This window comes from Podarcis bocagei (genome assembly GCF_964188305.1).
Source record: "Podarcis bocagei genome assembly, chromosome: 4".
Lineage (NCBI taxonomy): Eukaryota > Metazoa > Chordata > Lepidosauria > Squamata > Lacertidae > Podarcis > Podarcis bocagei.
The window spans coordinates 15875754-15891086 of NC_138128.1; the positions used below are offsets into that span (position 1 = coordinate 15875754).

The window sequence follows — 15333 nt, forward strand, 5'->3', positions numbered from 1 at the left end:
GAACCAGATAGGCAAACATTTGCATTATGTCTATGTGACTCCCAGGGAGATAAAGCTCGTCTTTTCAATTAAAAATCCCCATGCCCCCTTCTTGGACTCTACGGTGTCTTAGGAACACTGGCACACTTAGCAACAAACACTTGCATTATCTCTCGCTCCTATACCTGGAGTCCGTCACATTGGCTTGACATACTTGAAAGATAAGCACTAGAAACAACTCTTAAGGAAGGAAGTGAAGCCAGGGCAGCAAATATAGCCTCCGAAATACAGCCTCCCAAAAATATGCAATGGAAGATGTAAATTTGAAAACACTGGGGCAGGAGCTCTTTGACATGTGCAGAAGCTCAAGTGTGAGGTCCCATGTATGAGGGACTCCCTATTCATTGTAATACCAGGAAAGCTTTGCATGAATATACCGTATTGTGTGGTGTTGCTCCACAATGGCAGAGGGCCTTCTCAGCAATGGCTCTCCCCTCCTTGTGCAACGCCCTCCCATCAAATGTCAAGGAGATAGAGAACTACACAACTTTTAGAAGACATCTGAAGGCAGCCCTGTATCGGGAAGTTTTTAATGTTTGATGTTTTATTATTTTTTATATTTTGCTGGAAGCCGTCCAGGATAGCTGGGGAAACCCTGCCAGATGTACTGAGCTGAATCGACTCCAGGTATCTTTCAGGTGGGGTATAAATAAAATGATGAAGGAGATGATGAATGGGAAAGCTCATGTGCACATTAGAGAGTCATGTGAAGCCATAGTCATAATTTTGAATCTGGTCCCTGCGAAAGGAAGATGATTCTGGTGGGCAAACCAAAGTTAACTTTCTACTTTTGCAAGGTGGAGATACTGCTTGTTCCCTAAAAAAAAAATAGGAAAAGACTAGTTTAGAATTAACCACCACTCATTAGGGGTCCTGGGACACGGGTGGTGCTGTGGGTTAAACCACAGAGCCTAGGGCTTGTCGATCAGAAGGTCAGCGGTTCAAATCCCTGTGATGGGGTGAGCGCCAGTTGCTCGGTCCCAGCTCCTGCCAACCTAGCAGTTCGAAAGCATGTCAAAGTGCAAGTAGATAAATAGGTACCGCTCCGTCGGGAAGGTAAACGGCGTTTCCGTGCACTGCTCTGGCTCACCAGAAGCGGCTTAGTCATGCTGGCCACATGACCCGGAAGCTGTCTGTGGACAAACGCCGGCTCCCTCGGCCTGTAGAGCGAGATGAGCGCCGCAACCCCAGAGTCATCCGTGACTGGACCTAATGGTCAGGCGTCCCTTTACCTTTACATTTGGGGTCCATTGTTTTTCCTGTTCTTTTGCTGTTGCTTTTGAGCTTCTTCTTTTTAAAAACAAATAAAGCTGTGCCTGCACAGGTAAGCCTATACCTTTGTGGATGCCCACTCAGAGGGAAAACTCTGGGAAGGCCATTCACAGATGAAGAAAAAGAGGACAAGCAAGCAGACTGCCAGTATTTTGTGGGAGTGATTCAATCACACACCATACATTCATAGTGGATTAAAGTGCTTTGTCGTGCAACAAATCCACTTGGGGGGGGGGGAATCAAGTCTTAGAAATGAACAGATGATTACGCAGAAGGTGTCTGTACACCCCACAAGCAACTGATGATAAATGCAAGATGAATGCTCGTTGTCGTATAACTGCCCTGAAATAAAATGAGAACGAAGGCACAAGGAAGGCCAAACATAGCCTTAACTTTGTGCTGGTGATACAGGATGAGGAAGGGACGCGGCTGGCACTGTGGTCTAAACCACTGAGCCTCTTATGCTTGCTGATCAGAAGGTCGGCGGTTAGAATCCCCGTGCCGGGGTGAGCTCCTGTTGCTCTGGCCCAGCTCCTGCCAACCTAGCCATTCAAAAGCACGTCAAAGTGCAAGTAGATAAATAGGTACTGCTGCGGCAGGAAGGTAAGCAGCATTTCCGTGTGCTCTGGCTTCCGTCACAGTATTCCGCCAGAAGCGGTTTAGTCATGCTGGCCACATGACCCAGAAAGCTGTCTGTGGACAAACGCTGGCGCCCTCAGCCTGAAAGCAAGATGAGCGCCGCAACCCCTTAGTCACCTTTGACTGGACTTAACTGTCCAGGTGCCCTTTACCCTTTTTTTTAAAGGATGAGGGCTTAATAAGTCTGGACTGAAGCTGAAGTCTTTCATTTTTTTCTTCTTCAAATTTTAAAATTAATTTTCCAAAAAAATTAAAACAAACAAACAAACATACATCCTATTTGTAATTAAACCAATCTTGTTAACATTGTTAAGTGACTTCCTCAAATCCCCCTGGTTGAATTTCATTATATATCATTTTAACAGTTTTCCAAAATCTATCTTCTCAAAGAAAAATTATCTTGATCACTTAACATCTTTCATTCCTTCTAATCTGGCTTTAAACATCTTAATTCCTATCCTTACATATTTAAGTCCTAAGCCTATCTCGTATTTGCAAGCTTTTCCAATTAGGTTATCTTAACGTATTTAGCTAAACAGTCTTTAAATTTTATCCATTCTTCCTGGTACTCCTCCTCCTTCTGGTTGTGGACTCTTCTAGTCAGGTCGGCTAGTTCCGAAAAATCCATCATCTTCATCTGCCAATCTTCCACTGTTGGTACTTCTTGTGTTTTCCAATTCTTCGCTAACAAAATTCTTGCTGCAGTTGTGGCATACAAAAATAACTGAACATCTTTCTTGGGCAATTCCAAACCTGTTATTCCAAGAAGAAAGGCCTCTGATTTCTTAATAAATGTATATTTCAACATTTTTTTAATACGTTATAAATCTTCTCCCAGAAGTCTTTCACCTTGGGGCAGGTTCACCACATATGATAAAAGGTACCCTCTTTTTCTTTACATTTCCAACATAGATTATCACTGTTGTGGTATATCTTTGCTAATTTTACAGGAGTCAAATACCATCTACACATCATTTTCATTATATTTTCCTTTAACACCGTACATGCAGTGAACTTGATCCCTTTCTTCCACAATCTTTCCCAGTCTTCAAACATTATACATAGGCGGGTCTTTCAAGCACTTACTTAGTTATGATGCACAGCCTGCCTGCCTGCTTCCTCCCTACGATTAGTAGTCCATGAAACGGACATGGATGTTGCCCTTCAGAATCTACACATGCCTTTTTCGGGCAGTAATCACCCCATTATCATCACGGACAGGAGTGATAAATCTGTCATCATCTGGGCCTGGCCAACCTTTCCTCCCCCAACCGCTGCACTAGGAGAAGCTAGCTTTTGCCGAAGCCTCAAGGCACAAAAAAGAGCTGTTTTCTAAAACTCGGCTTCCTGATCCTGGCAGAATAATAGCAGGCGCACCACCCCGTCCAGAGATCTGTGGGAATGAATCCCAATCAGCCGTCAAAGGTTATTACCGCAAACATGTTGCTGAAATCGAAAAACCAGCTGGTCAGAAGGGCTGTGGGAATTACCAAATGATCGATCAGCATTGCGTGGGGTGGGGTGGGGGGCAGCTAGTGGGCAATGCAGAGTTTGGGACCCTGAGCTGATTGGGTGGGATTCTGTGAGTGCTCATCTCTCCGTGGTGCCAGCACCAGGCTGCAGGGGGTCCATGGCATGGGGCTGTCAGGAGCTCAGCCTACACTCGAGTAGGACCCTGGCAGAAACACATGCCCGAATGGCATGTTCTCTCCCTCCTGGTCGATCGTTCGGAAGCTTAATAAGCTTTCTTCTGCCCGAACATCACAGCGACCGATGCCACCGGCACACTTAGGGATCCACAGAGTTTGCGCATCATGCGTAACGGACCTCAGCAACTCAGCATTTTCGCTAATCTACTTTATTTACATATAAACACACAGGGAGCACTGCAACATGGCTCCCTCTCTCTCTAGCATCAGACAGCAAAGAGTAAAAGAAGAAAGCACAATAGTCCCACCTCACGGAACACAGTAACACAAACATCCTGTTTCCGTCACTTCCTACTCTGTGGAGTCAAAACATACACCGTCATGTGATAGACAAAAATCCCATGACTGCAATCATGGAGCAGGAATTCTAACAGGGGCTGCCAATGCCCGCCCCTCCAGCCAAGTTAAGGTCTGTCTCAGTGGTGGCTGTTATCCATTTGGAGTGGTAGGGTGGAGACGGGGGCAAAAATTACAAGCAGAACCAACTAATTCTAGTTTTTGTCCCTATCCTCCTCCCTGCTGAGTTCTGTAAGGGCAATACTGAGTCGAAGGAGGAGGAAGCTGATTAAATAGAAAAGCTGGCAGGTAGAGACTGGCTGAAGGAAGACTGGGGTTGTGGGAGCAGTGCCCAATTCACCCAAGTTCTACCTATAGTCTTGTCCCTACTGGGACTGTGTATCTATAAAATCTATTCATTTTATATATCTATGACACTACTGGGACTGTAGAAGTATAAAGGATGTAGATTTTATGGAGCTATCTGGTGGGGTATTGCAGACGCTCCAAGTGTACCTGTTTTCCAGGGTTTCTCATTTAATCCCGGAATATCCCATTTTTTCTTGGGATGTCCCTATTTTCATTGGAGAAATGTCAGAGGGTATGAAGTTATGTGACACCCCCCCCCGAGCCAAGGAGATAAGTACCACATTTACTCGAGTCTAATGTGCCATCAAATCTAATGTGCACCTCAATTTTCAGAACCTTGAAACAAACAAAAAAAGGTATTTGCTGGCGACTGTACATGTGCTATTGAATCTAATGCACACCTTAATTTTCGCAATGTAATTTGGCCAAAAAAGGCAAGCATTAGATTTGAGTAAATATGGTAACTGTACAACTTTTTATCTGAAGGCAGCCCTGTATAGGGAAGCTGTCAGTTTTGTTTTAATGTTTCGTGTTTTATTATGGAATAGGATGTCCCTATTTTCACCAGAGAAATGTTGTAGGATATGGCACTGCATTCTGGGTCATTAAACATGGCGGAGAGCTACCACAGATGACAGCCAAGCTTGACTCCCATTCGGAAGTGGCAGCACTGCCATTCCACAACTGAAATAGCTCTGGATAGGGGTGGTTTGTCCTATTTTGCCGTTTCTGGTGAAACAGGAACATGCCACTCTCCCCGCCCACTGCCGCCCCAACCCCCTTGCTGCTGTGCCACTGCCACCCTTCTGTGACCAGCCTGGGGGCAGCTATGAAGCACAAGAAGTTCCCAGCAAGATCTCGTCAAAGTTTCACGAGACTTGGCAGAGCAGGGCTACTTCCTGACCTGGCTGAGCTCTGGTGCTGGGCCTGCCTCTCAGCTCATTGTCTCTGTGTGCGCTGAAGGCGAAACAGCAAACATTTCCTATGGGATTGTTGTGCCTTGAACATTGGAGGAGCTTATTAATTGAAAGAAGAAGCATTGTAGCTTTTCCTGTTCACTCACAGCAGAGATTTTACTACTAGTCAGCAACAGAACAATCAAGGAAAGGAAGGAAAAGAGGCTATGACCTGGATACTTAACTTCCCGGCACCTAAACGGACAGCAGCTAAAGTTGACACTTCAGCCCTAAGCCAAATGAGTGGCGCCACTGAAATTCAGTAATATGTGGCCTGAATGTGCAAGGTAGATGAAATATACTCAGAGTCGAGAGTGGATTTCATGCTCTTTATTCAGCTCATAGTGGTGAGGAGGAATGAAAGTTTCCCCAAAGTATCTGCTTTATATACATTATTTACACAATGGGCTGCACGTGATTGGCTAATTCCGGAATTCTCCTGTAGGCCAATCAGGTTGTGGATTCACTTCCATCTGGAGCTGGATTGGGTGGCTCCTGCAGACCAATCATACTGCTGCATTCTGAATCCTATTGTTCTAGGACCAATCAGACTGCTGCATTTTATATCCTATTGTTCTAGGACCAATCAGACTGCTGCACTTTGGATCCTATTCAACTCAGTACATAACAGTAGACTTATAAGCCTCTTGGGGGGTGTTTCCATGTTTTGAATGAATGTAGTGATGCAGTCAGGTTCTGCTGAAGCTGGCGTAGGGAGCCTGTTTGGAAACCAACAGAAGAAACTCAGAGGAAGAGTTTGGAAACTCAGAGGAAGAGAGGGGCATGAGCCATAAGCAACTTAAATAGCACATGGATCTCTACTAGTATACAGTGGATGCTCGGGTTGCAAACGTGATCTGTGCAGGATGCACGTTCGCAACCTGCAGTGTTCACAACCCACAGCAGCTTGTCTGCGCACGCGCGGATGCGATTCGGCGCTTCTGCACATGCGCAAAGAGCGGTTTAGCGCTTCTGCACATGCACGACCCCCAAAACCCGGAAGTAACCCGTTCCAGTATGTTAAGGTTCCAAGGGTTTGTTCGAGAGCAAGCAGGCAAATGCCTCCCTGCTCGGCTGTGAAGCCTTGCTTTTGATGCCAAAATAAACTTTATCTGTCCAGAGCACCACTCTCCCATGGCTGGCTCATTCACTGGCAGAATCCATGAGTGGGCGGTCCTCAAACCTTCCCCAGCAGAGTAGTTTCTTGACGCCCAGTCTGTGCCTCCCCTCTCGGTGCGGAAGCTTAGTGCGCAGGGAGGGTGTGGGTAACAGAGGACCTCTCTCCTCCCGGCTTTGCCCAGGCAAGGTGTCCTGGCACCGCCTCGCCTCCTCCGAGCCCTGAAGCTCCTCTCCACTGGAGGCGTGGTTACTCTCCTCCGCTGAGGAGGTGCTGCTTCCCACGATCTTTGGGGGCTCTCTGTAATCCATCCGGCTTTTCCCCTCTCCCCCCTGAGCCGATGGCAGTTCCCTGACACAGTACTTCCGGGTTTGGGTGGGTCTGTAACCCGGAAAAACGTAACCTGAAGCGTCTGTAACCCAAGGTATGACGGTATAGCGAATAGGCAGCCATTTTCCTGAATTCCTTCTTTCCCAAACCCCTTCTCATTTCATGCGGTGTAGCAGTTAGAGTGTTGAGCCTGGGTGAATCATAGAATCATAGAGTTGGAAGAGACCACAAGGGCCATCGAGTCCAACCCCCTGCCAAGCAGGAAACACCACCAGAGCACTCCTGACATGTGGTTGTCAAGCCTCTGCTTCAAGACCTCCAAAGAAGGAGACTCCACCACACTCCTTGGCAGCAAATTCCACTGTCGAACAGCTCTTACTGTCAAGAAGTTCTTCCTAATGTTTAGGTGGAATCTTCTTTCTTGTAGTTTGAATCCATTGCTCCGTGTCTGCTTCTCTGGAGCAGCAGAAAACAACCTTTCTCCCTCCTCTATATGACATCCTTTTATATATTTATATATTTGAACATGGCTATCATATCACCCCTTAACCTCCTCTTCTCCAGGCTAAACATGCCCAGCTCCCTTAGCCGTTCCTCATAAGGCATCGTTTCCAGGCCTTTGACCATTTTGGTTGCCCTCTTCTGGACACGTTCCAGTTTGTCAGTGTCCTTCTTGAATTGTGGTGCCCAGAACTGGACACAGTACTCCAGGTGAGGTCTGACCAGAGCAGAATACAGTGGCACTATTACTTCCCTTGATCTAGATCTAGATGCTATACTCCTGAGGTGACCTGAGTTCACATCTGCACTCAACCATGAAGCTCCCTAGGAGACCTTGAGCCACATACTCTCTTTTATCTTAAACTTCCTCACAGGGTTGTTGTTGGGATAAGATCGGGAGGAGGCACAAAGCATGCACGCCACCTTTAGCTCTCCTCAGAGAGAAGTTGGTATATAAGTGTAACACTAAATAAGGAAAATATACAGAGGATGGGTATGGGGCCAGCAGCAGCAGGTTAGGAACAGTTAACCCTTGTTAACCCATGAAAGATGCCATTGTCAATCTCTTTTCATCAGGATTATTTTTAAAACAAGAACAGCAACAACTTCCAGGTCTAACACACCCTGAACACTTTCTGATTAAAGCTTGTTTAAATAATACACAAGCGGCATTTTGTTGGTTGCTACTAGGTTTCTGGGTGTTTTGGTTTTTTTTAACGGTAAGCTAAGCTTTAGGAAATAATATTGGTTTTGCCGCTGGCGTCACAAAGCTGCAAAGTTGTGTTTGTTTACTCATGTGTATGTCTGAGCCGGGCTTTCTGATTTAATGCTGCAAATTAGCAGGCCTGAAGTTTGAAGCGTCCCTTTATCCACAAAGCAGGATTGATGTTGAAAGGAACAGCCCCAGCTTTTATGCCCACCCTGGTGCCACAGAAGTGACTCACAGGAAGCAGTCCTGCAGGACCGCCATCAGCTGGTAATATCTCTCGGTCAGCCGTGCTGAATCCCAGGCTGAATCCAAACAAACAGCCCACAGGGTAAGGCACCTTAATTAATTTTCCACAATTAAATCGTTTAAAGACCTTTCCGATGCCACTTCTGTTTCTCTAACTCACAGCCAACGTGCATTGGGGCGGAAGGGCGGGCGATTAATCCTCACTGGGGTTCAATTAATTTGCTGCTTTGGAAACAAAAACACGCTGTAAAGAGGGATGCAGAGGGTAGGATCTCTCTCTCTCTCTCTCTCTCTCTCTCTCTCTCTCTCTCTCTCTCTCTCTCACACACACACACACACACACACACACACATTTTCTACTCTAAGACTTTTGGCAGGCGGACAGCTAACATCTTTTCCATGGTATTGGGATCATAAGGCACACATAAAGCAAAGTAGTGCTCCAGGCCGGCTCAACCATTAGGCAAAGTGAAACAGCTACCTCAGGGAACAGATTTCACCTCCACCTCCTAAGCTAGCCAACTGCCTCTTGGGGCAGTGGAGGCGACCCACTGTCCCCTGCCAGTCCAGCTGGATTCTATACAGTGGTACCTCAGGTTACAGATGCTTCAGGTTACAGACACTTCAGGTTAAAGACTCCGCTAACCCAGAAATAGTACCTTGGGTTAAGAACTTTGCTTCAGGATGAGAATAGAAACTGTGCGGCGGCGGCAGGAGGCCCCATTAGCTAAAGTGGTACTTCAGATTAAGAACAGGTTCAGATTAAGAACGGACCTCCAAAATGAATTAAGTTCTTAACCCGAGTTAATGTGGAATGAGAGGGGGGCCACCTATCCTTTGTCTCACGTAGCAAAAGTGTGACATCCAACAAACTTTTTCGCAGAGGAGCCCTGTTGGAATGAAAAACTTTGACGAAGTTAGGACAGTTAATTTAAATGAGCCTACTCTGCATGATGCTAAGTTGAAGGCTCTGGAAACCAAGCCTTACGAGGAACGGTTGAAGGAACTAGATATGTTTAGTCTGGAAAACGAGGAGACTGAAGGAGATATGATAGCCATCTTCAAATATCTGAAGGGCTGTCACATGGAAGAGGGAATGCACTTGTTTTCTCCTGCTCTTGTAACCAATGGCTTCAAGTTACAAGAAAGGAGATTCCAACTCGACATCAGGAAGAACCTTCTGACAGTAAGAGCTTGTTCAACAGTGGAACAGTCTCCCACAAGAGATGGTGGACTCTCCTTTCTTGGAGGTTTTTAAGCAGAGGTTGGATGTCCATCTGTCATGGATGCTTTAGCTGAGATTCCTGCATTGCAAGGGGGTTGGATGAGATGACCCTTGGACCCCTTACAATTCTACAGTTCTATGATTATGACCCAAAATGTCTTTTGGATCTTTTTACTTTCTTGGGCTCCATGATCACTGCAGGTGGTAACAGCAGCCACAAAATTAAAAGACGCCTGCTTCTTGGGAGAAAAGCAATGACAAACCTAGACAGCATCTTAAAAAGCAGAGACATCACCTTGCCAACAAAGGTCCGTATAGTAAAAGCTATGGTTTTCCCAGTAGTGATGCATGGAAGTGAGAGCTGGACCATAAAGAAGGCTGATCGCCGAAGAATTGATGCTTTTAAATTATGGTGCTGGAGGAGACTCTTGAGAGTCCCATGGACTGCAAGAAGATCAAACCTCTCCATTCTGAAGGAAACCAGCCCTGAGTGTTCACTGGAAGGACAGATCCTGAAGCTGAGGCGCCAATACTTTGGCCACCTCATGAGAAGAGAAGACTCCCTGGAAAAGACCCTGATGTTGGGAAAGAAGGAGGGCACAAGGAGAAGGGGACGGCAGAGGACAAGATGGTTGGACAGTGTTCTTGAAGCTACCTGCATGAGTTTGACCAAACTGAGGGAGGCAGTGGAAGACAGGAGTGCCTGGCGTACTCTGGTCCATGGGGTCATGAAGAGTCAGACACGACTAAACGACTAAACAACAAGGACCAGCCTGCAGGAGCTCTGTAATGTGACTATCCACTTAAAACATTTTTGGTAACACCCACCAGTATTCCACGCAACCCTCTCCCCTTGTGTGGGGACTGGAGCAACTTTAGCTAAAGGCCTTGCATAGAGACAGTCCCAGGCTCAGGGCACTTCCAGGCTGTTGCTTGTTTTTTCAAGTCGGATTCAATCACGTGCTGGAAAATTCAGGTTGCAAAATTACAGTTGATTGAAAGGTCTTGTGCAATGAACCTGCTTCCTGGAAAGATTGGCCTTTTTGAGATAAGGATAGTGGGGCAGGGGGAATTGCACCGGAAAGCGTGAGATAGCATTGTTTGATGCAACAGGGTCTAATACCTGCCTTCAAACAAATCAAGGTGCTTGCCGAATAGCCAGTTTTGTCTAACCTTCTTGCAATCAGGGCAAATGCTTTGATAAACAGGTCACCTGGAAATGTCCTCCTGCCTCTCAGTCCCTGAAAATATCAAGTAGCATAGCGCTGGGGGACCTGCAGTACTCCAATATCCCTGACATTGGCCACACTGATTGGAGTTGAGGGGTTTGGAGATGTCTGAAAGGCCACAGGTTTCCCATCACTGAGGGAGGCTTGATAATCATGCCATTGTGGAAATGGGTTTATTTCCTGTTACAGTGGTACCTCCGGTTACGTACTTAATTCGTTCCGGAGGTCTGTTCTTAACCCGAAACTGTTCTTAACCTGAAGCACCACTTTAGCTAATGGGGCCTCCCGTTGCCACCGCACGATTTCTGTTCTCATCCTGAAGCAAAGTTCTTAACCTGAGGTACTATTTCTGGGTTAGCGGAGTCTGTAACCTGAAGCGTATGTAACCCGAGGTACCACTGTAGTTTCATGGGTTTGTAATTGTTTACATTTCTATCTTACTTTTTTATTGCAGACCACTCTGGTAACTTAGGCAGTTTATAAATCTGGAAATATAAAAATAGGGAAAGACCCAAGAGAACCACTGCCAGTCCGAGTAGACAACATTAGGCTAGATGCATGACTAGTCTGACCTAGCATAAGGCAGCTCCCATTGTTTCTTCCCATTCCTGTCTTGCAGAGGGTTGGACTGGATGACCCTTGGGGTACCTTCCAGCACCGCAATTCTACGATTCTGCGGCAAAGTTCTGCTACCTGAGCTGCTTAAAACAAACAAACAAACAAACAAACAAACAAACAAACACGGTGCTTCTAGACAGCCTGTTTGCCGAACATTCATCCCAACTGCTTTGCAAAGTTGCCTATTTAGTGAGCATTCACATCTTGATTTGTTTACAGATCATCAAAGAATTGATGCTTTTGAATTATGGTGCTGGAGAAGACTCTTGAGAGTCCCATGGACTGCAAGAAGATCAAACCTCTCCATTCTTAAGGAAATCAGCCCTGGGTGCTCACTGGAAGGACAGATCCTGAAGCTGAGGCTCCAATACTTTGGCCACCTCATGAGAAGAGAAGACTCCCTGGAAAAGACCCTAATGTTGGGAAAGATGGAGGACACAAGGAGAAGGGGACAACAGAGGATGAGATAGTTGGACAGTGTTCTCGAAGCTACCAGCATGAGTTTGACCAAACTGCGGGAGTCATTGGAAGACAGGAGTGCCTGGCGTGCTCTGGTCCATGGGGTCACGAAGAGTCAGACACGACTAAACAACAAAAACAAATCAGCTGCCATTGTGCAACCTGAATTTGGAGCGAAGTGATTGAATCCCAGCCAAAGATAGTGATGGCAAAACCGGTATTTTTTCCCTAAGTGTAGTTTAGCATCTGTGCAACGAGGACAGAGAATCGCATTTCTCCTTCTCTCATACCACTAGAATTCAATCCAGTGAAGCTGAATGTTGGAAGATTTCAGCAGAGCATAGCTGAGCAATGGAATTCGCTCCCCTGGGAAACAGTGATGACCACCAACTTTGGATGGCTTTAAGAAAGGTCTAGACAAATTTGAGGAGAGGGCTATCAATGGCTTCCAGCCATGATGGCTATTCTCTGCCTCCACAGTTGGCACCAGCAATGTTTCTGAATAGCTGGAAGCCACAGGAGGGAAGAGTGCTCCTGTGCCCATTTTCTGTTCCTTGATTTCCTACAAGCGCCTGGTTGGCTGCCGTGAGAGCAGGATCCTGGACAAGATGGGCCATTGGCATGATCCAGCAAGCTATTCCTGTGTTATTAACCAGCGGCAATCTTTAAGACCCCAGAAAGCCAGGCAACAGATTGTGTTGGACGCAAGACCCCAAGAGATATGTCGGCTTTTAGTGTGGGTGTTGCAAAGAAGCTGAAATAAAAAAATTAAGGTCTTATATATATATATATATATAATGGGACGCGGGTGGCGCTGTGGGTTAAACCACAGAGCCTCGGGCTTGCCGATCAGAAGGTCGGCGGTTCGAATCCCCATGACGGGGTGAGCTCCCGTTGCTCGGTCCCAGCTCCTGCCAACCTAGCAGATCGAAAGCACGTCAAAGTGCAAGTAGATAAATAGGTACTGCTCCAGTGGGAAGGTAAATGGCGTTTCCGTGTGCTGCTCTGGTTTGCCAGAAGTGGCTTAGTCATGTTGGCCACATGACCCGGAAGCTGTACGCTGGCTCCCTTGGCCAATAAAGCGAGATGAGCGCTGCAACCCCAGAGTCGGCCACGACTGGACCTAATGGTCAGGGGTCCCTTTACCTTTATATATATAATAAATGTTCATAAATGTACCAACCAAGCACGTACATAGATATGTGGACCACTTGTCAGGAGCAGCACAGGAAGACCGTCCTGAAACCATTTTGACTCCCCAACTGACCAAATGTTTTTTCTGCAAGGAGGGAGGGGGTGAGGGAACCTTCGCATTGTCTCAGGAATTGGGTAATCACCATCTCAAAGGAATGGGCAGACTACCAGGAAAGGCAATCAAGGCATTATCAGATAACCCGGCAGACAGGAAAAACAGCAACATTCAAATTTCTGTTGTAGACTGCCTTTTCTGTGATGTATGTATGATGTATGGAGGGGTGGTCTTGAGCTACAGGGCAGGGAATTTGAAATGTCTATATAAGGGCAGGCACACCTTGGTTCTGGGTCCTCCTCCGTCCTCCTGTGTGTGAGGGCAGCACCCTGTTGCAACAGCTTTAATAAAGATCAGGCTTACTAGCTGTTTTGCTTCTCAATATTCTCTGGTTGGCCTCTGTTCTTTTCTCCTACCGATGGAGAACCTACAAAGGACTCTATAAAGGGCTCTTGTATACCCCATAAGGGAATAAGGGCAGATTTTGCGTACAACAAAGCTAAACTGCACTTAGGGAATAATATTGGTTCTGTTCTTCATTAGCAGGAATTTAAAACTCTGAGTCAGCAAAGCCTGTTTGTAAGCAATGCCCTGACCTAATATAAGGCTGCTTCCTATATTCCTGGATAAACTATCCAACCACTTTAAAACCTGACACTGCAAACAATAAGAGGGGAGGAGGAATGTAAAGCAGCCGAGGAAAACAGTCCTCTGTCCTATTAAATCATCAACCTTTGGCTTGAGGACTGTGCTTAATGCAGCAAAAACTCCCCGTTGAAAGCCCTGGCCTCAAATTCTACACAGAAAGGGCAAGAGAAATTTTCCATCCTGTTGATGTGGCAGACAGTCTAATGAACATTATATATGATCTCAGAACCGCCCAGTAGTGTCACAATTCTGGCTTTTGTTCATTATCAGCTTGGTTTCCTAAGCCTTGCAATTTATAATGCACTCCAAAGGACTATACTTCAATCCCATAGAATCAGAGTTGGAAGGGATCCTGAGAGTTATCTAGTCCAACCCTCTGCAATGCAGGAATTTCAATGAACAGATCACTACAAATATAGGCTGTGTGCAAGCCTAACTGTGAAAGGGATTAGCCCGCCAAAACTTGACAGGTGAAATTGCTGCTTCCCTAGAGCTTCTTCACACAATATACGAAAACACAGGTTCAAGCTGTCTCTACACACGTACAAGTCCCTGTGTGAAAGACTGTACACTTGTTGATTTGTACAGCTCATCTGCAGTGTGCTCAGGTACCCAAACTGTACAGCTCAATTGATTTGTGTCCATATTGTATACCTGTTAGGGGTAGCGCCTCTGGATGGGGACATCTTGTGCCCCTTCTGAGGTAGTCTGTCCATCTTTGGTCCTGCTCCACACTCAGCTCTCACCTGTGGCTCCTAGAAGCTGACAACATGCAACATCAGCCGCACCCAGGAAACAGCTTTGACTGGCCGGCTAAACCAGGTGAGGGCAACCGATGGGTCTCAAACCCTCAGAGAGTTAGGGATTTCCCCTGCAGGCGAATACAGGCTCTGGCGGGTTGAGGGGATGAGACCAATAGTAGGTTCAATGGTCAACCAGGAGGTTTCTGCACGTACTGTAGGGCAATGTTCCCCAACCTTGGGCCTCCAGCTGTTTTTGGACTACAACTCCCATCATCCCTCGCTAGCAAGACCAGTGGTCAAGAATGATGGGAATTGTAGTCCAAAAACAGCTGGAGGCCCAAGGTTGGGGAACACTGCTGTAGGGGGAAGTGAGGGACAAATGGGGCTCATCAATCTGGGAACATAGTTCATCTAAGAGAAGGAAGACTCCAATCCTAGATAGAGATAGATAGATAGATAGATAGATAGATAGATAGATAGATAGATAGATAGATAGACAGACAGATAATTTATTTCGGTCGGAGACCAGCTTATAAAACACACTTGGGGGTACAATCCCAGAAGGAAAACAAACATTTAAAACAATGTACAACAATACATTTAAAATTTATAAATGCGATAAGCGTATAGACACTTAAAACTTTAAGATAAGCTACCGGAGAGAGATGACCCAGAGTTACCCATGGAACCGAGTTTGGGGGTTTTCTTAATGAACTAGTTTGGGTTAGGGGATGGTCTGTGCCTATAGATCTGTGCACAGAATCTGGCAACCATCCGGGTCGCCTTATGATCTTTGCCTAACAGGAAAAGGTCAAATTTTTGCTTTTCCGGGAGGTCAGCGAGCCTCGACTCCGATCCTAAACCTCCGCTGCTGAAATATACTCGGAGTCGAGAGTGGATTTCATGCTCTTTATTCAGCTCACAGTGGTGAGGAGGAATGGAAGTTCCCCCATAATGTCTGCTTTATATACATAATTTACAGAATGGGCCCCACGTGAT

General features: G+C 46.2%; 1 long non-coding RNA gene across 1 annotated transcript; it reads right to left on the minus strand.

Annotated features, from left to right (window-relative positions):
- Nucleotides 1-5575: 5575 nt before the first annotated feature.
- On the minus strand, nt 5576-14455 carry LOC308585478. Its single transcript, XR_014007423.1, has 2 exons — nt 14338-14455; nt 5576-5979 (listed from the first exon to the last, which is right to left on the minus strand). It is a non-coding gene; the product is annotated as an uncharacterized lncRNA (long non-coding RNA).
- Between the last annotated feature and the right edge of the window lie 878 nt (nt 14456-15333).